We start from the raw sequence: 23,292 nt of genomic DNA on the forward strand, positions 1-23,292 counted from the left end.
AACATACACGCCTGGCATATAGTTAGCCTTCAACAGATGGTGAGCCATCATCAATATTTTTAAGTCATACAACACTAAAAGTAGGGATCAATGATCATAAGAGTTCTCAGCCACTGTCCTTGCCTGGCCTTCATTATCTACTCATTTTCTTGGAACCTGAGGTTCCAAGAAGGTAGCTGACCTACCAATGGTAGTAAAGGAATCCATACCCAAGCCTGACACTCAGTTCTATTTAGTCCTCACTTGATGAGGGAGATTGGATTCTGGGCCCTTTCACATTCCACCCAGAGCACCTTGTTTTCTTTAGCTGTGTTGGTTGACTCATTTTAGAATGGTGTGGTCAGCCCAAAAGTATGATCAGCTCTTTTAAAAAACAAAAACCCTCTCAGAAGTTATATTAATAAACAAAATTTAGATAAAGTTGGAGAGCAGACTGCCATAATCCCAAAACAGCCAAAGGAAAATGACCAACATACCTGTGTTCTAACTATCCCCTAATGTGTCTGGTAGTATCTTGGCCCCAGAGGCATCGGACTTAGTCCTTTGGGCCTACTCACACACCTTAAAGAAGTAGAACCATTCCAGGTCCAACCCAACATTTGTGAGACAACATGGCATCAAGAGGAAGGGCATTGGCTGACACTCCATTTGCATAGAGATGGATGCATGATCCACCTTCCAGGATGCATAAAAATAGACAGAAGTTTATATTCTCTATGAGAAGGGCATGTGAATACTTATATCCCAATCTCCTTACAGACTTCTAGGGAATATTTATTAAAATAAAGAAGGTACAAAGCTTGTTAGAGTATGCTGTATGTGGTTAACTATTAGCAATTAGGCTAACAAATAGCATGTATTCAATGCTTGCTTTCTAGAAAGAGAATATTACTTCCCAAAAGGTCTCAGAAAATGTGCCCCCAGTGGACAGTGGAAAAAAGAAGAAAGAAGTTCAGAGAGGTTGAGAGACATTGCTTAGAAGGTTGGTGGGATCTGAGTGTGAGATGTGGCTTCGAGCATTTTTTCCTATGGGGTAGTATTTGGTCTTGTGCCAGAGTATAACAAAGCCTGAAATCGAGGAGAAAGATGCTAATATGAGAAGAGAAGATGGCGTCTTGCGTGGGGAGTTGGGTGGTCCTATCTCTCTTCCCAGACATAGATTAACAATGACTTAATTCTAGAAATATTGTCAGCAAGTAAAATAAATAGACTAATGACTGAGGGCAAATTGTATGTTAATGCGTCTGAGCATTGTTTCCAGTCTGACCCTTAAATGTACATTTAATCAGTCTAGATGGGCGAGTCACCCTGCCCTTAATTAATCTTTTCAGACATTTATAGAGAAAAGGCAAAGTCTTTACCCAGACCTTATAAATGTGTTTAGCTTTAGTATGGATTTTTATTTATGTGCATCCCACAAGCAGCCATTACTTCTAAATGATGGCTTGTTTTGAATGTTCTCAGACCTTCAAAATGTTTTATTCCTTCCCTTGGGGGAAGGACTCAGGAGTGGGTTGAAAGAGAAAGAACATGAAAGCCATTTTCCAACGGCATGAGCTTACAGGGGTAACGGGTCAGGAGACATAGAAGTCGGTATATGTGAGCCCATAGGAGACCTCCCAGGATATGTGCCACATTGAGGAACTTGTCTCCATGGTCTTGCATACATCCAGTCTCCTTTGCCATGGAAATCTGTCCAGTCTCACCAAAGAAACTTCTGGAGAGCTTAAATGGCAGCTCTTATAACACACACCGAGATAGTGTCTTTGTTCACTAGGGTTTTTGTTGTGTCAAACTTTGCTGGGGATGAACCATGTGTGCTGATAACTCTAGTATTATTTGCCCTAGGCCATGAGTAGGGCTTCTATGTAGCAAATAATGGTATTATCACTTAAGTTTTCAGGCTCCTCTTGTCTATGAGAATGTTTGCTCTATGTATGGGCTACCCTTTAGCTTTTCACATTCACTGATCCTGAGTACTTACGCTGTAAGGGAGGTGGTGCTAGTTGTAAATATGGTATTACATATGATTGACTAAGTTTAGGACAAGAAGAGATTCCTGAGATTGATAAGCACCAGGAAAACTAAATGAAACAAGGCGATAAGGATCACGGGTTAAGAGGCACAAATGCTCTACTGCTGTGGCCAGCGTGGACAGAGGATGAAGGGTGGCTGTCAGTTTAGCCAGGGATGTGAGCTGAGACCAGATGGTAATGGGTCACGTAGGACATAAGAAAGACTTCAGGGGCTTCGTACTAAATGCAATATGCAGTCACTGGGCAATTTAAACAGGGGACTGACAGGATCTGATTTAGAATTCAGACATTTCCTTGGTAGTTATGTGGGCCTTTCTTATGCAAAACAAAACAGCCAGGTACTGGTGGCTTATGACTGTAATCTTAGCTACTATTTTGGAGGCTGAAAGCTAGCCCAGGCAGGAAAGTCTGTGAGATTCTTATCTCCAATTAACTACTGGGAGAGAGAGGGGGGGGGGAAGGCTGGAAACTAGGACTGGCACATGCACATGAGTGCATACATGCATGCACACACATACATGTACACACACACAACAGAAAAGTAAAGCATGTCCACAGGTCACTCTCAGCATAAGCATCTTTGAGCTTGTTAGAAAGGCAAAGTTTTGAATGTTGGTAACTCTTTAAGTTAGTACAGTTATATTATGGAAAAAGTATAGAGACTTCTCAAATAATCATAAAGAAAATTACTGTAGAATTCAGCTGACCGACTTCTGGATATATTTTCAAAGGAAATGAAATCAGCAAACCAAGAGAAACTTGCACCACCACGTGTATTGCAGTACTTCTCATAATAGATAAAATATGCAACCAATGGATTTATCTATAAATGGATAAGGAAAAGTAGTGTGTGTGTGTATGGTATATATGTGTGTGCATATATGGTATATATATATATATGATGGAATATTATGCAGTCATTCGAAAAGAGAATCCTTGTCATCTGTGGCACAAGATATGAAACTGGAGGATATTGTACTAAGTGAAATAAGCCAGAAATAGAAAGAAAAATATCACATACTCTCATTCATATGTAGAAGGTAAAGTTCTCTTCTCATAGAATAGAGCCATTTATAGGTTCCTAGACATCAGGAAACAGGGGGGTAGCAAGGAGAGAGAGGATGGAAACAGAGACATTATGTAACAAGTATTAAAATACAGTAAGTTGAGGAATTAGAGCTACTATTCTGCATACAATAGAGTGGCTATAGTCTACAAAACTTATTGCATATTTTATGTAAAGCTACAAAGTATGAATTCTTAGGCTATAAACACAAAGCAATGATAAATATTTAAAGAAACAGAAATGCTAAATACTCCAATGTAATTATTACTCTTTGCATTGACTACTACCCTCTATCCCAAAAATATGCACAATTTTGATGTACCAATTTAAATAAACAAAATTAAGAAGACGGAAGAAGAGGAAGGAGGAGGAGGAGGAGGTGAACAAGAAGAAGGATGAGGAGGAGAAGGAGGAGGAGGAGGAGGAAGAGAAGCAGCAATCTCAGTGTCTAATGCAACACTTATGTTTTCAAAAGAACACCTGGTTCGAAAGCTACTCTCAACCAGAATGGATGGAAGAGAGTGAGGAAGGATTATTTAATAAACTCCCAGTCAGGAATGCAATCCTGCCATCTGCAGCATCATGGATAGAACTAGAGGTCATTCCACTAGTGAAATAAGCCAAAAAGATACAAGGCTTCCTCCCTACCCCTTGAGCCACTATGCTATTTCCAGTTTTCTGGTGGTTAATTGGAGATGAGTCTCTCTGATTTCTGGCTTTGAACCTCGATCCTCAGATCTCAGCCTCCTGAGTAGCTAGGATTCCAGGCATAAGCTACCATGCCTGGCTTGAACTCATAAACTCTTGTACTAGGGACTCTGTTCATGGCTAACACTGCCACTTGAGTCACGTTTCTAGCTCCAGATTTGATCTGATTTTTTTTTTCTGGTTAATTGGATATAAGACTCTCATGAACTTGTCTGCCCAGACCGGCTCCAAACCATGATCTTAGATCTCAACCTTCTAAGTAGTTGAGGTTATAGGCATGAGAGACATGAGCCTGGTTGTATTCTATTGCTGACTGGACTGTTTTTTTTTTTTTTTGATTTGTTTGTTTTCTTATCCCTTGTTTCCCGGTGATTATCTTCCTTGCCTTTCACTCAGCAGCTAAACTGTCCACAGTTTTCTTTTCTTCCTTTTTGTATTTTACTTATCTTTTCTATTGCTTGCGTGATTCCTTACTTCTCAAGAAATAATGGCCATTTCTATCATTAAAAACTCCAGATAGCATTTGTGTAAAATATCTATAGATATACACAGATAACTGGATCCCATTGTAAGGCCCATGTGGCCTTAAGTCTCACACTTGAGGACCATCTATTATTGCTAACTCATTACTGTCAAGGCTTACTCAGTGCTGCTGATATGTATGTCATTAGGATTAAGGTGTGACTCAAACTATTAAACTGAAAACAATGGCTTACACAAGACAGAAGATTATTTCTTTCTCTTCAAAATCTGTGCGGAGTTTTTATGAAGATTCTTTCACTAAAGACCTCAAGGACCCATCTGATTTCACTGTGTGTGGCTTCCATTCTCAGGGTCACCAGTGACCAATATGGATGCCTCACTCCCAGCCATTGCATTCCAGCGATGAGGAAAGAAGAGAGTAAAAAGGTGGCACAAAGGAAGCATGACAGAGCCTTTTGCAAAAGGTTTATAGGTCTGCCAACTCCTTCTTCCTTCCATTTGTAGGTTATTGGCTAGAATTTAGAAGCATAACCTCAACTGTGACCCCTAACTCTGAGAAGCTGTGTTTTTGTTTTTGTTAATTAGGTACCCAGTTAAAAATCGGGTTTCTCTTAGTACAGAAGAAGAGGGGAAACAAGCATTAGGGAACAACTAATAGTTTCTAATCAAACATGTTCCCAGGAATGTGATTTGACATACAATCTAAATATATAACCATACCACCCCACTCAATTTTATCTAGGCTGAATATTCTGCACTGCCATCTCATTACAGTATCTTATAATTCTTTCCACTTCTCATTCCAAAGCAGAAGAGGCGTCTGATTTAGTAAGAATACATTTCTGCATTCATAGTTGAAATAGAGAAGATAAACCTCACCCACTTGAAATAGGATAAAAGAAAATCCCCTGGATAGAAGGAAATATGCAAACGGTACTATTAACATACACTTATTTCTTCCTCAACTGGATTTTTACTCAACAAAAGAACTAGAGGTAAGCCAGGCCTCACTGTGGCATCTCCTGACTCAGCAACCAGTCCCAAGAGGACTCCTAAAGAGAAGGAAGAGAGTATAAGAACCTAGAATTCCACAAGTGCCTATTCCTTAAATTCCAAACTTAGGTTTGCAATGGGTATTCTTAATTTCACTATAGCAATTTAGAAAGACAGGCCGTGGAATCAGATGGGCCAGACTTGAGAAATATCATGTCTACTCATGAACTAGTTACTTCAGAGTCCTTAGCTATTCAACTTGGGATATGATAAACGCTTCCTTATTTCTGGATTCATTACACATACCTTGACCAAACAGTTGGGGAGGGGAAAGGGAAGCTCAGAATGGTGGGACAGAGGGTGAACCAATTCAGAAGTGACCTTCACTAGACAGTATGTTGGAAATGAACTGAGGGGGGTAGGGAGACGGGAGGGGAAAAACTGGGAGAGAGGGAGGGAGTGGGTGACACTGTTTAAAAAGAAGTATACTTGCTAGGTGTGGTGGCTCACGCCTGTAATCCTAGCTATTCGGGAGGCTGAGATCTGAGGATCACAGTTCAAAGCCAACCTGGGCACTAAAGTCCTAGTGGACTATCAGGGCCCAATCCCTGGACTGGGGATGCATTCATTCTGACTGTGGCTGCTCTAAGCCAATCAGAGATGGGAAAGATCAAGGTGAAGTATGCAACAACTACAACCTTTATGGCCATGTTCCTATCAGGTAATGTTTTAATCAACTCTTTCAGCTACATGTGCTTCTAACAGAGTCCAGCTTTGAGATTAGGACTAACCTGGACTTGGAAAATAAGCAGATTAACACCTTTTACTTTATCTTTTACTGTTGGCTGTGGTGTTTGCAGGGCTGAAGGCCTACATGCTACTAATCCCTAGTGCTAATCTCTCATAAAAGAACAAGTAAGAGCAGTGTCTTTTCTCTGATTCAAGGAAATCAATTAGGTGGCTGGGTGAATTGCCATTATAACCCATATCTAGACCTTTCACAGAAGGATAACTACGTATATTCATATGCTCCTCAAATAACCAAATCAGCTTTCTTGTGTAGACATAATATTTAGCTTGTTTATATTGCCTCTAAAATCTACACCCATCCATCCATCCATCCACCCACAGCTTTCTTCCAAAGATGGCTCAACATCATATCACTGAAGTTAGCATTAGGAAAGTGAACATATTTTACAAAAATAAAACAAAACAAAGCAAAATGGAATTTCAGTGAAAGGGACCTATAGAAAGTATTTGTCTGACTTTGGCAGACATCACAAAAGCTTTTACTTTGGTGGATCATGGGGCTTAACTCAGCCTGGGCACTGTCCCTGAGCTCTTCAGCTCAAGGCTTCAAGGGCTTTTCAAGCCCTACCCTTGAGCCAATCCCCACTTTCCATTTTCTAGAGGTTAATTGGAGGTAAGAGTCTCAGGTCCTCTTGTGCCCCGGCTGGCTTTGAACCTTGATTCTCAGATCTCAGCCTCCTGAGTAGCTAAGATTACAGGTTTGAGCCACAATAGCTTTTTCATGCACAAATTCCTGGGCCTCATGATTTATTACATCATGGCCCAGGGCCTAAGGATTTGTTTTTCTCAAAAGTACCCAGATCCTGTGCTGCTGTGACCAATCCTTGGGAACCACAGAGCTAATAATGGGTCACCATTCAGACTAGGAACAAGTATCCTCCAGAATTTACCACGTTCCCTTTGAAAATCAGACTCTAAATCTAATACTAGTAAATATTATTACCAGTTCAACATTACCCATTTAGTGTCTTCACATTCCGAGAGTCCCTTAAATGTGTGTGTATTAATACCTGAAATACACTTCCTCTTCCTTTGGGCAAAGGGAATTGCTTTGCTGCCTCCCTTTAGTGTGCAGTTAAGGAGGCTGCAAGGCTCCCTTTAGGAACTGACCAAACAAACCGAGCATCCTAAGAAGGATCCTGGCAACACTGGGTTGATAGAGAAATTTGGAAAGCTCTTTGCCTCTGTCTCTTCTGGAATCATGGCATTTAGATCTTACACTGTCCCTGTATTACTGTGTCTGAGAAAAGAAGCTAAGATGTTTAGTAGTGTTCCCTTTAAGCTCAGAAAGAACCCAATTCAGGCCACTCTGACCTTAAGCCTATGCCCTGTTAACAGCCCAGTTGTACTGTTTATTAGGAGAACAGCAATTAGAAAGCCAAGAACAACTTCTACCATGATCCAAAAAAAGCCCCCTCTTTCCACCTAGGACCAAGTTTTCCTCCTAAAGAAAACTAGGGAGAGGGCCACCGGGCCTCAGTACCTATTAATAAGAGAGAAGCAAAAATAACACATCATGTTAGCATTCATACCAGTGTCACTGAAGAGAGGTCACACCATCCATTATTTTGATGGATACTGGAGGGAGGGTAAGCATGAGATCAGACACAAACACTTCCAGAAATTATTGGCAAAGGAAGGTATGTTTTGTAGCACTTTCAACCTCTCTCAGGGTAAGTAGCACATGAAAGTAAGCAGTTTTCTGCTTCAAAATGCAATCCAAAATAAACCTTATAAAAGGGGGAAGACACATAAAAAAAATTGGGTATGGAGAAAGGAGATATTCAAAGATGAATGGTGTGCTTCCTGTCAGATTATCTATTATTTCTACCCTATTTCCTCTCCACATGTGACAATCTCTAACATTATTTGCAGAATTTTTTAAAATATCAAGTTGGTCCCTTAGGCATATAAGGATAATGCATTGATACAAGGCAGGATTTTAGGGGTTTTTTTGGTGGGATTTTTTTTGGTGTTTAAGATGTAAAATTAGCTAAAACTGAAGCTTAGCTGGAAGTGTTTATCAATAGCTAAGATGGGATGACAAGAGCACTGGGCTTTTTCTGTCTTGTCTGTAGAAGGATGTATGTTTAGATTTACTCTGCAACTTGCCAGGTGGTTTTATGTGGGTTTGGATCTGACTCTGTGTTTCTTTGTATTTATTGTTTTAGAATCACTGGCCCTAATACCTCTTCCTGTTCTACTTGGGCTTCTATTAAGACGCAAAAGCCCCCTAAATGTGCTTGCAGTTTGAGAAGTGCCTGGCCAAAGCCTTTCCAATGACCATGGGTGGGCATCCATGAAGAGTTGTCTTCCATGTTTATTTACTCACTTCAGAAATAGGAGGTTGCCTGCCCTTTTGCCTAAGGAATGAAAGCAGACACTGAGATGGCCAGCAGCTGAAAGCTAGGCCAAGCTAAGTGGTTGGGCTTGGAGGAAGCAAGCTGGCACCAGGACATAGCCAAGGTCAGAGTGGAGTGCTGTTATTACCACATTCACATCATCATCATCAACATTATTCCCCAAATTATCCTTTAATGGGACCAATTTACCTTCAAGCCTGTAACTAAGACACAGCTCGCTTACCTTCTGCTCTGCAGTCATTAAAAATCCTCCAGGCCAAATTTCAGCCTTTCCAGTTCTAAATCCAATCTCCATCTTTCCAGCAGCGACTTGGCTCTTATGTTTGTGTCTGCCTGAGATTATCTACTAAAAGTCTGACTCCAGATATGTAGCTGCCATTCTTGTTTATCTGTGTATGAGTTGCTCATAGTTTTTATGAGTGGAGTCTTTACAAAAAAACCCCACAATTTTCAGCATCACAGTTGGTAGAGATAGTTCACTATTACTAGATACAAAGGAAACAGAAATATCAAAACAATTTCCCCCTAACACCAACCAGTGCTGAAAGAATTGTGTTTTCTCCTTTGCCTTCTGCTCTTACACTTGAGAAAGTGTAGGACACAATCTGTGTGTGATCATTATGAGTATTAGAGGGGAAAGTACCTGAGCTCTATCTGTCATCAATATATTTTTGCTCTCTTTGCACATGTCCAATTCAGCTTCCTTTTTCTGATCCCAGGTTTAGAATCCTTCTAAATGCATGCCAGGCTTAGAGGGAAGTCAAACAACATACACCCAGTTCATGCATTTGATAAGTTGTAGATGGAGGTCAATGGGAAAATGATGAAAGGTCAGTGTCATCACTAACTAGTACATTGTACTAATAAATTAACCTGTTGAGTTGAAAGCCCTTTGTATAACTATAAGATAATAAAGAACTCAGGGGACTTGAACTCAGGGCCTGAGTGCTGTCCTTGTGCTTTCTCAAGGCTAGAGCTTGACCACTTGAGCCACAGCACCATTTCTGGCTTTTCTATATATATGGTATCGAGGAATCGAACCTGAGTCTTCGTGCATGCTACGCAAGCACTTTAGCACTAGGTAAACTCTGGCCCCAAATTTCATTTAAGTAAAAAAACAATCTGACATTTAGGGTCCACCAGACTTCCTGAGGTCAAGTACACTTATAGGCCTATTTCTGAGCCTGTGCACTTGGCAAGCAGAGTTCATGCCACATAGACACAGACATTAAGTGACTGCCAAGGGAGACCATCTTGTTTTGTCCACAGTTTGAATAGCTCCAGGTACAGCAAATACAGGATGACAGAATGAGATAAGATAAAATCATGGTGTGTCTCAAAGGTCTTTTCAACAATGAGTAAACAAGGATGGAGAGTCTGGAATCTCAGGGCAGACTTCAGGACCTTCCATCCCAACCTGAGACCCTGGTCCCCCTACATCTCATTTATAGATATTTTAAGGGTTACATTTGACCCTTAATGTTACCTAAAATTCATATATTGAACTTCTATGCTCTACATGGTGAGAATCTGATCCCTTTTGGAACAAGGTCTTTATAGAGGTGATCAAGTCCAGAAGATGACATTTAGGTAGCATCTAGCATCACTAGGTTAGCATCCCTTCCAAGAAGCAATAGCCAGAAAGTCACACATATGGGGAAGATACTGTAAAGAAACTGAGTAGATCACTATCCATGAGCCAAGGAAAGCCTGGAATGGATTCCTACCTCCCAGCCCTCTGATTAAACTAGCTCTGCTACAGCCATATTTCAGATTCCCAGTATCTGAACTTGGAGAGAAGAAGTCACTCAGACAGCTGTGGCTTATGATGGTAGCCCTAGCAAGCTGTAAGGTATTTTTATACTAATTTTTTTAAGTAGGCTACCACAGTCAAGGTGATTTAAACATCAGAACTTATCGATCCACAGTTCTAGAGATGAGGAGTCCAAAAAAATCAAGGGACAGCAGGGTTAGTTCCTTACATTGGACATGAGGGGAAAGCCTGCTCCTTCACTTTCGTGTCACCTAATATTCTTCCTGTTCTTGTCACACTGTCTTCCTTAGCCATGCTAAGAAACCCTATGCAATATCTGTTCTCTTAAAGTCTGCCCTGTGTATTTGCATAGTCTTTAGTTCACTGTAGATGGTTATAACATCACTGCTATTTTCTTATTTCCCATTCAGTCTCTTCTTTTCTTCTGTCCCAGGCTTTTTCTCTGCCCAGTTCCACCACCATTTTCTGTATATTTATTTTCTATGACTCTATAAAAGATCATCAAAAACTTAACACATTCACTCCTTAAGTCATGGTGCTGTAGGTGAAAAGTCCAAAAAGACTGAGGAATTCTTCACAGTTTTTTGTTGTTGTTGTTTTGTTTTTTCAGTCCTGGGCTTGAGCTCAGGGCCTGAGCACTGTCCTTGGACTTTCTCAAGGCTAGAGCTCTACCATTTGCGCCTCAGTGGCACTTCTGGCTTTTTTCTATGTATGAACTCGGTGCATGCTAGGCAAGCACTCTACCACTAGGCCAAACTCTCGGCCCTTCTTCACAATCTTCACTGAAATCAAGGTATCAGCCTGACTGGGATCTTATGAATGTTCTGAAAAGAATCCACTCTAGGCCCATTCTGGACAGTGGAGTAGAAGTCACCTTTTCCTTGCTGCCCTTTTGCTGATGATTCATTCTCAGCTCCTTTCCAGGCAATAACATTTTTTCTCTCTCTAAAGTTGTTCTTAGGAAAAAAAATAGACTGCTTAACAGTTCCTTTGTCATGTGGTCTCCCACAACTTAAAGGCCCAAAACAGAATGTCCCTCTTGCATCAGTTCCTTCTCTTACCTGCCACTTTCTTTTGTTTTGTTTTGTTTTTGCTAGTCGTGGGGCTTAAACTCAGGGCCTGAGCATTGTCCTTAGGCTTTTCTCAAGGCTAGCACTCTGCCACTTGAACCACTTCACCACTTCCAGCTTTTTCTATGTATGTGGTACCGAGGAATCAAACCCGGGTCTTCGTGCATGCTAGGCAAGCACTCTACCACTACGCGAAACTCCTGGCCCCACCTGCCACTTTCTGGGAAAAATAAAGGTCTCATTTGATTAGACTGACTTCTCCAGGTAGTATGACTACTTCAAGGTCAACTGATTCATAGCCCTAGTTACATCTGCAAAATCTCCTGTAGCCACATATTTATTGGAGTGATATTAGAAGGTACAGATCATGGGGTCATCTTAAAATGTCTGCTTCTCATAACCTGTTCCTCAGTCTATGGGGACACAGCAGCAAAGAGACTAGCTGAAGTCAGTGAAATATAAAAAGTAGCTGGAACTTCAAATCTAGGGAAAACCGTGTTCATGCGAGCAAAGAATGTGCCCTTTCATCGAAGTTACTGTTTATATTCAATTGGGAGAGTGGCTATTGTTTATATTAGTCCTACTTTGGGTCTGTTAGTATCATATTGGGGTAAAACAATTACTCAAAGCTGTACCACCCCCCCCCACAAAAAAACAGATAATAAATAGTTGCATAATTTGCACAGATGGGTGGGGATGGAGCCAGAGTTCTCCTGTGCCTGGTGAGACTCACAGCTTCATGTTCTCTAGCAGACAGCCAAATCCCCAGGGCATGTATAACCTTCCCTGTTGGTAAGATTTCACAGATACTACTATGAAACAAGTATCCTAGAATTCAGAGTCTGGGCAAACTATATTGTTTTATGAAAGGATGCTAAAGTAAAGAAAGTCTGCTCGTGAAGACCAAGCTGAATAGAACAGTCATTTTTGAAAAGGGTTTCAGAATGATACCGGGGGCCCCTGTTTCTTTTACATCATTTCCCTGGGTGGTAGGATAAGATCTAATTTTTCCATGGAAAGGATTTTGAATATGGAATATAAACATGTGATTAAATCGATTGTGCTGTGGGTTGAAAACATTGCTGTTCTCTTGTATAAGCTCTGGTTTATCATTATTTTCCCTGTCTGCCCTTTAATAAGAGGACTTGTCTAGAAAGATTAGTTCCTATATAATGCTTTCCCCTCTTTTTATTTCTTCCCTAATAAATCAGTCAAATACCATCTAGTGAGAGTCTGTTATGTCCCTGGTGTGATGCTAGACTTGGAAGATGGGGAGGCATTTCTGTCCTCCCAATAGCTTTCAGGTAGCTCAACCATTGCTAGTTCTGTTCTTTTACCAGGTGAAGAACAAAGGAAGAAAACAAGATAGGAGGAGGTCACCGTGGCATTCAGAAACAATAGAGTAGAAGCCATGGAAAGCTATGGCAGCCTAAATGATAAATAAATGATAAATAAATGTTCTAATCTGCCCTATCTGATACAGAAATCAGCAGCTATAGTTAGCTATCAACTAAATGTGCAATGTGAATAAGATGATTAATAAATTGAGTTTCAAATGTAATCTCATTTTAGTTACTTTTAGTGCAATCACCTCTAACTTTGGAGTTGTACAGCTCAGACAACCTGCACATAATTAAAAGCTCTTCATTTTATTGAGTATTTTCAAGCCCCTTTTTGCTCGCCTAACTCATTGACTTCTAAGTATATTTAATCTAATATAGGACAGATTTCCTCATATAACTTAATTTTCCCAGATTAGTTTCTGGTCTCAATGTAAAAATAATGCAAGCCAAGCAATTTTTGGAAGAGGAATCCTAAAGTAAAACAATACATTAAAAAAAAAAAAACTAGCTGACAAAGGTTTTCTGCCTACAAAATGTAAGAAGGAATGGAAAATTATTAGTTGGATTGTATTATTTTAGTATTGTGTTGGAAGTCTTCTAAACAAACTCATTTCCTGCCATTTGAGTCAAGTTGTCAAAATTTACTCTCCTATTCTTTGAGGAAACATACTAAATGTGCTTCCATGATAGCTGTTTTAATGCCCTTCTATAATTTTTATTCCTGAATATAAAATTGACAGGTCTCTACTAAAATCCCAGTTGCAGAGAGAATGGTCTGTCACTTACATTTTGCCCCAACCCTGGCTCTTTCTCATTGATCAGTAGAGTTTAGCGTAACATTAAGCTCTTCTGTCTGAACAATGACGTTCTTATGGAATTTCAGTCAAATCATTTTTATATTCTCTTTTCTGGGCAAGTTTACCACTTCTGTTCTTAGCTTTGGCCAAGCCATGAAAATTTTACTGGGTTTTGACCATTTTTCCTCTCTTGTAATGCCAACAATACCAGAAAGCACATTCCCCTTTCCTTCTGCCAGCAGGTTGCTTGTCCTGGCTGCTTCAGTAAACTGGTGGACATTGTTGGGAAAGAGCCCTGAGATTTTTTGAAATGATAACATGAATGGTATATTAGAGTGGTTGTTTCAGATTCCACCGATCTTTTTCTCAAATTTGGCAACCCAATAAGAACATGCCCTTTGGGCAGCCCAAGTCCAGCACACAGACCCTTCTTTTTCAAGGTCAAATGAACAGTATTTGAACTTCTTAAGAACCTTTGAAAGGACTGTGGGCCTTGTAAAAATGTTCACTCAAAGTGAGAAAAGTAATTATAGGACATGCATATGGTAGAATAATTTGCATTCACTTGAAGAGGACATAGACATTTATGTGTGTTTATATTAGATATTTAAGATGAATTAGGAAAGGAAAGCAATGTGCAAAATGGAGAATTTACTTTGCTTCTATTGGCATATTCAAGAGGCTTTCTAACACTATGAGAAATCATAGATACCCAAATATATGCTTCTGTGTATAGAAGAAAACTTAGAAGGAATATTCAAAAAGTTATTTTAAAAGTGGAGATTTGTAAGAGCTAATATTTTCATTTTGTATTCCATTGACATTGTGATTCTTTGAAACCAGGAACATGTTTAAATGTTTCCAGTTTAAAGAAAATAAAAGTTACCTCTAGGTTGTCCACTATTCAGAACATTAAAAAGTTTTTCTTTTGATGGTGAGAAAATGAGGGAACAGAAGACACTGTACAAAAGGAATATGCTTATTACCTGACTCATGTAGTTGTCAACCGTCTGTACATCACCTTTATTTTTTTTGTTTTTGTTTTTTCATGTATTTTATTATAATTAATAAAAGGGTTACATTATATTCACCAGATAGAAGGTGCACTACTTCATAAACATTGAAGTCTTGGTCCCCATTTCCCTCTCCCCACCTCCACCCCTCATCTTGTTTTCCCCCCTTCCCTATCCTGTTTCAAATAACCAAATAAACATATATACAATATATCAGATAACAAGGTAAAATAATACTGCATAGCCTTCTATAGTTTTCTTTTATTTATGCATAGCATATATTAAAAATGTGATTAGTATTTTTCCCAAATAAAACAGCTCTATCTTTTTTCAAAAGAATATATTTCTAACATTTTATCTTTTTATCTTTTGTTTAGATACATTTTATTGACCATAAAGTACAGATAATAGTAAGATTTGCCAATCTTAAATGACAACAGAATGTACCTACTTTGAAGTGCAGAGTGCTTTAGTAAATCTGGGGAAATGTGTACAATATCATCTTTAATATCTGGGCAGTTCTGTTCCCTACTTAGCAAGACTTCTGCTAAGATAGGTCTCTGGACTAAGTCAGCCCAAACCAAGCCATTCCTGGAATTTCTAGTGGAAATACCATACTTAATTGTCAATTACACACAGATGGATAATTAGGATGTTTCTGATGGTGAACTTTCCAAACAATGCAGAGACAAGCAAGCATGCATTTTTAAGCCAAGATTTGGCACACATCCTCAGGATAGTCTTTTCTTGCCATAAAGGCTAAGTAGTACAAATTCTGGGTGGAAATACAGAAGACAAAGTTTTTCCTTCAAGAAAGATTAGACCCATTTAAGCTGGCACTAGTGGTGCACAACTGTAATCTTAGTTACTGGGAAGGCTGAGAACATGAGGATGGTTCAAGGCTAGCCCAGGAAGAAAGGAGTCCTGAGACCCCTTCTTCAGTGGTAGCTGGGTACATTGGTTCATACCTGCCATGCTAGCTACAATGGGAAGCCCCAAATAGGCAGATCGATGTTCAGATGTGTATGTTAGAGGAAAGCAAGTTTCTATTTATAAAATAGCTATTGCCCAGCTGAATGCCAGTGGCTCATGCCTGAGTAATCCTTGCTACTCAGGATGCCAAGATCGGTATTCAGTGCCAGACCAGGCAGGAAAATCCTTGAGACTCTTATTTCCAGTGAACCCCCAGAAAATTGGGAGTGGTGCTGTGCCGCTGTTCGCTGTGGCTCAATGTGGTAGATTGCTAGCCTTGAGCAAAAGAGCTTGGGGACAGCACCCAGGCTCTGAGTTCAAGCCCCATAACCAACAAAAAGCAAAAACTGGTGCCCCAAAAAAGTGAGGAGTGGGGGCCGGGAGGGATGGCCTTGCTGAGCAAATATAAGGTTCTGATTGCAAACCTCAGCATTGCCACAAAGTAATATGATTATGCCAATTTATACCTTATTCTCTGCCTTTGAACCCTCTGATTATTTGCCCATAACCACTTTTTATATCTTTTGGCCTTCTTAGTATATGCAACTAGAACCATATTAGAGCAAAGCCCGCTCCTTGGTCAAGTCTACAAAGAAACTTAGAAGGCATTTGAAGTTGACTATGGTTCACAGAGGAAAGATTTGTTTTACAAGGCAGTGTTGAATGGCTTCTGAGACAGGCCTCTGACAGTTTAGTTGTTTGAACAACACTAAACTCCGTTATGGGACCAAACACAGGGAAGCCTTCTATTGAATGACAAAGACATCTCTTGCTGTCTGTTAAGCACTTTCTATAAAGTTATACCTCAATACTTATCATCACAACATCTAGGTAAGATGCAAAGAGCTGACTCTATCACTCACTTACAAACAGGAAACTGAGTCTTGGCAGGACCATATAGCTCTTCTAAGGTCACCTATTCCTTTTCCAATTCCTAATCTAAGCACCCATTTCTAAGCACCCAGTTACAGATAGAGTTTGATTTTTTTTCAAGGAAACTGCCATTTTTTCAGTTAAAAATAAAAAGAGACATCCCTCATTTGTAATAATTAGTACACATCTAGGATTCTCCTAGTAGATGATCACAATATCTCAAAAGCTATATATATATGGTCATTTAGGATAAGACTAAAAGAAATGAACTCTAGGATATGGAAATAAGAGGTTTGTCTTTGTGATTGCTGTTTTTTTTTTTTTTTTTTTTTTCCCAGTCCTGGGCTTGAGCTCAGGGCATGAACTCTCTCCTTGGACTTTCTCAAGGCTAGAGCTCTACCACTTGAGCCTCAGTACCACTTCTGGCTTTTTTCTATGTATGTGGAACCGAGGAATTGAACCCAGGTCTTTGTGCATTCTAGGCAAGCACTCTACCACTAGGTCAAACTCCTGGCCCCTGTGATTGCTGTTTTTAATGTACTATGTGAAGTTATTTCCTTTCTCTTTTTTTTCCACTATGGTTAATCTCATGTGGTTACTGTATCTAACTTTCTTACCTGGCATACTATATATATATGTTTATTTGTTTAATTGAAATAGGGAAGGGAAGGGGGAAACAAGATGACTGGGAGGGGTGGGGAAGAGAAAGGGGGATAAAAACATGAGAAGGGCTATCAAGTTTCGAAAAGTAACATATCCATTACCTGATGAATATAACTGTAACTCTTCTATACATCATCCTGACAATAAAATACAATTAAAAAAAAGAAAAAATAATAGTATAAGATGTGAGAGTTGGGGCTGACTTGGTCACTAAATTATTTAGCTTCAGAGAACTTTTTCTCCATCATTTCTATCCAGTGAGGTATCAGACTACATGGCCTGAGTTATCTTTAACTTAACTGTTTAATATCCTGTAGGGGAAATAGTCACAATTAGTATGGTTATTCCCTATTGCATTTAAATTTATAGATCTAAATATAACAGATTGGAGAAGAGTCTGCTGTGACCCTCATACTCACTTACCAGAGAAGGAAGTATCAAGATGAAGTACTAACTAAATGGGTAGCAGACAATCCCTTTCTCACAATGTGGAGTCCCAAGCTTTCTGTAAGCTATCACTTTCTATCTTAAGTACTTAGGCTGAATGTGTAAACATGCCTTCCATTAGTCAGGTTCTTTGAATCACAAGCGCCAGAAATCTGACTCTAAAGTGAGTAAAACTGGTAGTTTATTGGCTCACAATCCTGTAATATTTCACAAGGGAGGTTCAATTTTAGGTAGGGCTGGATGGGGACCCCAAATGATGCCATTAGAACCCTGATCTGTCTCTCAGCCATGGTTGTCTGTCTCTGTTGCCAAATAAACTGCCAGTTGCTTCTGATTCATGCATTATCCTCTCATCTCATTTTTTTTTTTTTTTTGGTGGGAAGGGGTGGGGGTTGGTCATGGGACCTGGGTGCTGTCCCTGAGCTCTTCAGCTCAAGGCTAGAGCTCTACCACTTGAGCCACAGCACCATTTCCTCTCATCTTGCCTGAGTCCTCACGGTATTTATTCCAGAAGTGCCAAGAAGTAATGTGACTGGCCTTTTGTGGTCATGAGTGCATCCTCTGCAGGCAGGTATGCACTCAGGTCAGTGGGATCAACTAACAGGATGAACCATGCCCAGGCCCCTGGAACATAGCTTAGGTCTTATCTCCAACACACCAGAAGCCACAAGAGAGAAAAGCACAATTTCTACCTGAACATAAAACAAGAATAAGTTGGGCACAAAACATAGAACAAAAGTTGCACTATCCCTTTGCCATTTTCTCTTTTCCTTCCTTCTGCTTCAAGTAGCTGCAGGATATGGATTTGATGAGAGTTGTGTGGGAGGGGTAGTGGTAGGTGCTTCAAAACTGAGGATTGTCAAATTCATTTGGATATGATCTGTTAGAGGACAGAAGGGGATTCTCACTTTCCCTAAAAGGTCCCTAAAGATATTCAGGCCTGTCCAAACATCACAGCTAGTTATCAGTGCTTTAGAGAAACAGCCAGAATGCCTGCCCAGGAAGAGCCCATGCTTGTGAACAATTCAGCAGGAAGCAATGCATGGAAATATCTCAGAAAGATCTTGGAGGGCCAGAAGTGCTAGCAGCATGAGCATGCAGGTCCAGGGAATGTCGCTTGCCAGCAACAGGCCAGCTATTTAGATGGTAAACCACTTATACTCAGGAATCTGGAAGAGCCCAGTGATTTGGGGGCTGGACAATTTAGAAGGAAACTTCTTGCTTCTAAACAGAGAAGAACAAGGAAAAGATAGAACACAAGGAAAAGTTTCTTGTTAATCACCTCCACTGGCTCCCAACACAATTTGAGTGCTTTAGAAAACATTGTATGGCATATCTTTTGTTAAAAAAAAAAGAAAAAGAAAACAAAAAAGACTATGAGAAAAGAAAGTCATAGGAAACTGATTGAACTACCCAATTACCAGCCAATTATCATAGGCTTTGATTAGGGTCCTGACAAACACCAAAGAAATTATGAGACTAGGGATGATGACTTGCCAAATGCCAGCTCAACATTTGCACTTGTCAATGAAGTTTTGCTGAAATACAGTTGTATCACTTGCATAACTTTCACACTTCAGTGGAGGAATTGAGTTACTGCAAGGTCAGGGCTAAAATAGTTGCTATCTGGATGTTTCAAGAGAAGTTTTCCACAGTGCAGTATAGAGCACAGAATTTTCTCTGAATATGGAGAAAAGTACGGTGGGATGTAGGAAGGGACCTCAGAGGAGTGAGACTCAACAATGCACAGTATCAACAGCTAAGGCTGAGGAGTTGGGTGAAGCCATGGTGGGGGTATCTGGATAGGAAGAGGAGAGCATGGGAGTCCAGGCAACTGTAAGAACTGGGTTGGAGATGCAGGCTGTAGTCACATCAAGATTAATCGGGATTACTCAAAAATCCAGAGGAGCCATCGATGGCTCATGCAGGGCTGAGGCTGGCAGGTTTGTGCCTTTGGAAGAACACTCCGCAGTAGAGGAGAGTCAACTGAACGTTGAGTTCAACTACTTCCTTTCTCTTTCACTCTCCCACTTCTTCCACTTCTGAAAATATTTAACTTCATGGAAGCAAGCCAGTACAAATCTCCAGAACCATCTAGTACAGCCCTGTGGCTTAGAGTTGGCCCCTCCTTCTTCAGTGGTCCTTCCCATGCAGAGCTGTCCAGTCCGGGAATGGGGTGGGGGGAGTTTGTCCAACTGGTATTGTGGATCCCTCAGCCTCAGAAATTTGAGTGACAGTAATTGGATAAACAATTTAATTTCATAATGACAGAAGAGCTGAGCCTAGAGTGAGGTATCTCATTGCCCTTTTCTCAATGTGACTTTCATTTGCATTCCTTCTGATGGAGGAGACCATTTGGGGATGCGGAGAAATACAAAGAATTGATTTTCACCTGGAAAGGGGTCAGGCTGTAAGAAGCAATTTTAATAGTCAGGCTGTGAATGAACATGGAGAAGGAAAGAAATGGATCAAATCCAAGAGGAGGAGGTCAAAGGGGGTGTGGATGGGATAAAAGATGTGTTTTATGTCTACTGACTGGGAGATATACTTTCACTGAATATTTAACAGCTAGCCTCTGATTTTTAAGTTCTGATTGAAAAATTCCCAAATGTACTTGAGGCTTTCCCTCCCCCTGCCCTGTGTATGTGTATGTGTATGTGCATGCATGCGTGATGCGTGCATGTGTGTGTGTGTGTGCGTGTGTGCGTGTGTGTGTGTGCATGTGTGTGTGTGTGTGCGTGCGTGCATGCATATGCTGGTACGAGTGCTTGAACTCAGGGCCTGAGTGCTATCCCCAGCTTTTTGGCTCAAGGCTGGTATTCCACCACTTGAGTTACAGCCCCACTTCTGGCTAGTTATTGACGTAAGAGTCTCATAGATTTGTTTGCCCGGGCTGATTTTAAACCAGGATCCTCAGATCTCAGCCTCCAGAGTAGCTAGGATTACAGCTGCTACAGTAGTAGGGATGAGCCACTGGCACCTGGCAACTTTCTATTTATTTGTGAAAGAACAGAGACCTCTTGCTTGGAACATATTTTTTGATCTTCCATTAAAAACTACTACATTTAAAATATCGCCAAACTCGAAATTCATGCAGATTTCTTGTAGAGGATTGTTTTGTCATCTAGTCTAACAGGAAGCTCGGAAAAGTAGAGCTGACAGGCAGGACTTCTCAGCACAGATGGACACATAGCACAAGTTTCTCCTTTCTCCCTCTTGATTATTAGCCAGGCCTTCTACTTCACTATCTGATCTGATAACCCCTGCCCATTGTGCAATGATACCTAAGCTACTAACCAATACAAACTTGAACCTTGTTGGGAAGCTAGAAGAAATGAGCTTTCAGAGTGGACAAATAAAGATACGGAGTAAATTGGTCCTTAGGTAACTCGACCTTAGATATTGGTTAAACAGAGGTGAAGGTAAAGGCCAAGGAAGATCACACATAGAACAAAGGCCTTTCAGTTCCTCAAAAGACTACACATAGAGCTCCCCTATGACCCAGCAATTCCACTACTTGGCATTTACCCAATCGTCCAGAAGCAAGGACATACTAAGTTCACTAGCACAATGATGTTCATTGCAGCACTATTTACCATAGCAAAGATATGGAACCAACCCAGATGCCCCTCAGTTGATGAGTGGATCAACAAGATGTGGTATTTGTACACAATGGAATTCTATGCTGCTGTCAGAAAGAAAAACATCGCCCCATTTGCTAGGAAATGGAAAGGCTTAGAAAAAATCATATTAAGTGAAGTAAGCCAGACTCAAAGGAACTTAGGCTCAATGGTTTCCCTCATTTGTCATAATCAGTAGAAACCTTGGGCTCTCCTAGCAGAGATTTACAATAGAGCAAAACCTAGATATATAAGGCCATATAGTATGATGGTAAATGAAAGGACCTCCAGGTTATAGAAACAAATGAATGATCATTGTCCTTAATGTACTATGTTATCTCTCATCTCTTTTGCTGTCCCTTGGTTATCTCATATTGTTATAGTATTTTACCTTGTTATCTGATATATTGTATATATGTTTATTTGGTTATTGGAAATAGGATAGGGAAGGGGGGAAAACAAGATGAGGGGTAGGGGTGGAGGGAGAGAAATGGGGACCAAGACATGAGAAAGGGTATCAATGTATGTGAAGTAATGCACCTTCTATCTAGTGAATATAATGTAACCCTTCTATTAATTACAATTTAAAAAACAGGCGTTTTTCTGGGTGTAGAAATAATCCACTGAGGGAATCACTCCTCAGCTGAGATAGGTCTTGAATGACCTAGTTTCACACCTAGGTTAGAACCTGGGAATTCCCATTCATGCCTTATAGCATTAGCAGGCAGCCTTCAGCCTGTTTACTAACAAAATGGACCCTGATTTATACACTATCAGTCCTTCTTTGTAGCTTCTATTTGAAGTCAAGGGAACTAAATGGCCCCAAATGATACTTTCCAAAGCATAAACTACATTTATCTTCCTGGTAACAAAGACAAAAACAAACATCCTTAGTGTTTGCATACTCAGAACTGAGAATCCTAGTCTCTCTGGGGGAAGCCAGACACTTGGCCTGCCTCTGGGCTGTTGGAGCAGCTTAGATGCCCGGATGTACCTGGTTCCTTAGAAAGATAAACAGTCAACAGACCCCCAAAGGCAGTGGCTGTGACTCCTTGCTCTGCCAGTGTAAAACATAAGCTGCTGAGAAGAGTTTATATCTGAAGGCTCAGGAGTCATCCATAAACAGTTTGTTCTGCACCTTGTTAATACCAAGAGGTATCTAATGTAAACTCTGAATTACTCAAGCCCTGTGCAGCACGTAGAAACACAGCTGCACCTCCTGGTGTCTTGTTGAAATTCTCTTGTTTGGTGTCCATCAAAATCATGTAGCAGTTATGTGTGGGGAAGGAAAGGTAAATAGTCCTTGATTTCATAATTTCTGTACAGCTGTGTTTGTAAGCATTGGGCATTTTGGCAGAGTAGGCAAACACTATCCTAGAGTCTTTCTTTCAGTTGTAGGCCTGCCATTACTCAAGAAGGGCTGTGTCTATGCAGATGAACTGCAAGCAAAATCTGGTCAGTATAGAGAGCCAAACTAAATAATAAAAGCACCACAGGCAGGCGAAATAGGATTTCTTAGGAGACGCTTGTCCTGTGTTCCTACAATGATGTTGAAAGACTTAGAGGTAGCTGCATTGAACATAGATGATGAGTAGTATTTTTCTAGACACAGACAGGGGACATATACACTCCCATAGCTTTATTTTAAAAGCAAAGGCTTGCCTTTGCTTACACTTGTAATCTTAGCACTTAGAAGGCTGAGATCAGAGGACAGCAGTTTGAATCCAGCTCAGACAGGAAAGTTCATGAGACTTATTTCCAATTAACCACCATAAAGCTGGATGTGGAGCTGTGGCTCAAGTGGTCAAGTGCCAGTCTTGAGCAAAAAAGCTCAAGGATAGTGTCCAGGCTCTGAGTTCAAGCCTTAGGACTGACATATGCACACATGCAAGCGCACACACACTCACAAAGAGGCTTGGCTGTCAGCCTGTGTGCCTACTTTTCTATCTGCTCCCTTCCTAGTTTCATTCTGGCTCCATTTTCTCTACCCTCATGTCCATTCTGTATTTTCATATGCTTCCTAAGCCCTAACTATTGGAGTTCTTGTCCATTTGTATCCTATGAACGATTCATGTTTGCTTCCTTTCTGTGCCTACTTTCCTCCTACTCTGTAGTATCCAATATCTTTGCATGTATAATAGTTGGCCCTTCTTGCAATTCTAATAGCTAAGTGTGAGCTGAAGCCCTTCTGGTATGCCATCTGATTGAGTCATCTGAAGAACACTATGAAGATGGCCACCTCCTACCTCATCATGTGACAT

At 40.4% G+C, this 23,292-nt stretch overlaps 1 long non-coding RNA gene across 6 annotated transcripts in view; it reads left to right on the forward strand.

The window, feature by feature from the left end:
- Window positions 1-23,292, forward strand: part of LOC150066653 (uncharacterized) — a 315,401-nt gene that overhangs the window by 33,995 nt on the left and 258,114 nt on the right. The window lies entirely within an intron of this gene.

This window comes from Megascapheus bottae, chromosome 2 (assembly GCF_031878675.1).
Source record: "Megascapheus bottae isolate mThoBot1 chromosome 2, mThoBot2.hap1, whole genome shotgun sequence".
Lineage (NCBI taxonomy): Eukaryota > Metazoa > Chordata > Mammalia > Rodentia > Geomyidae > Megascapheus > Megascapheus bottae.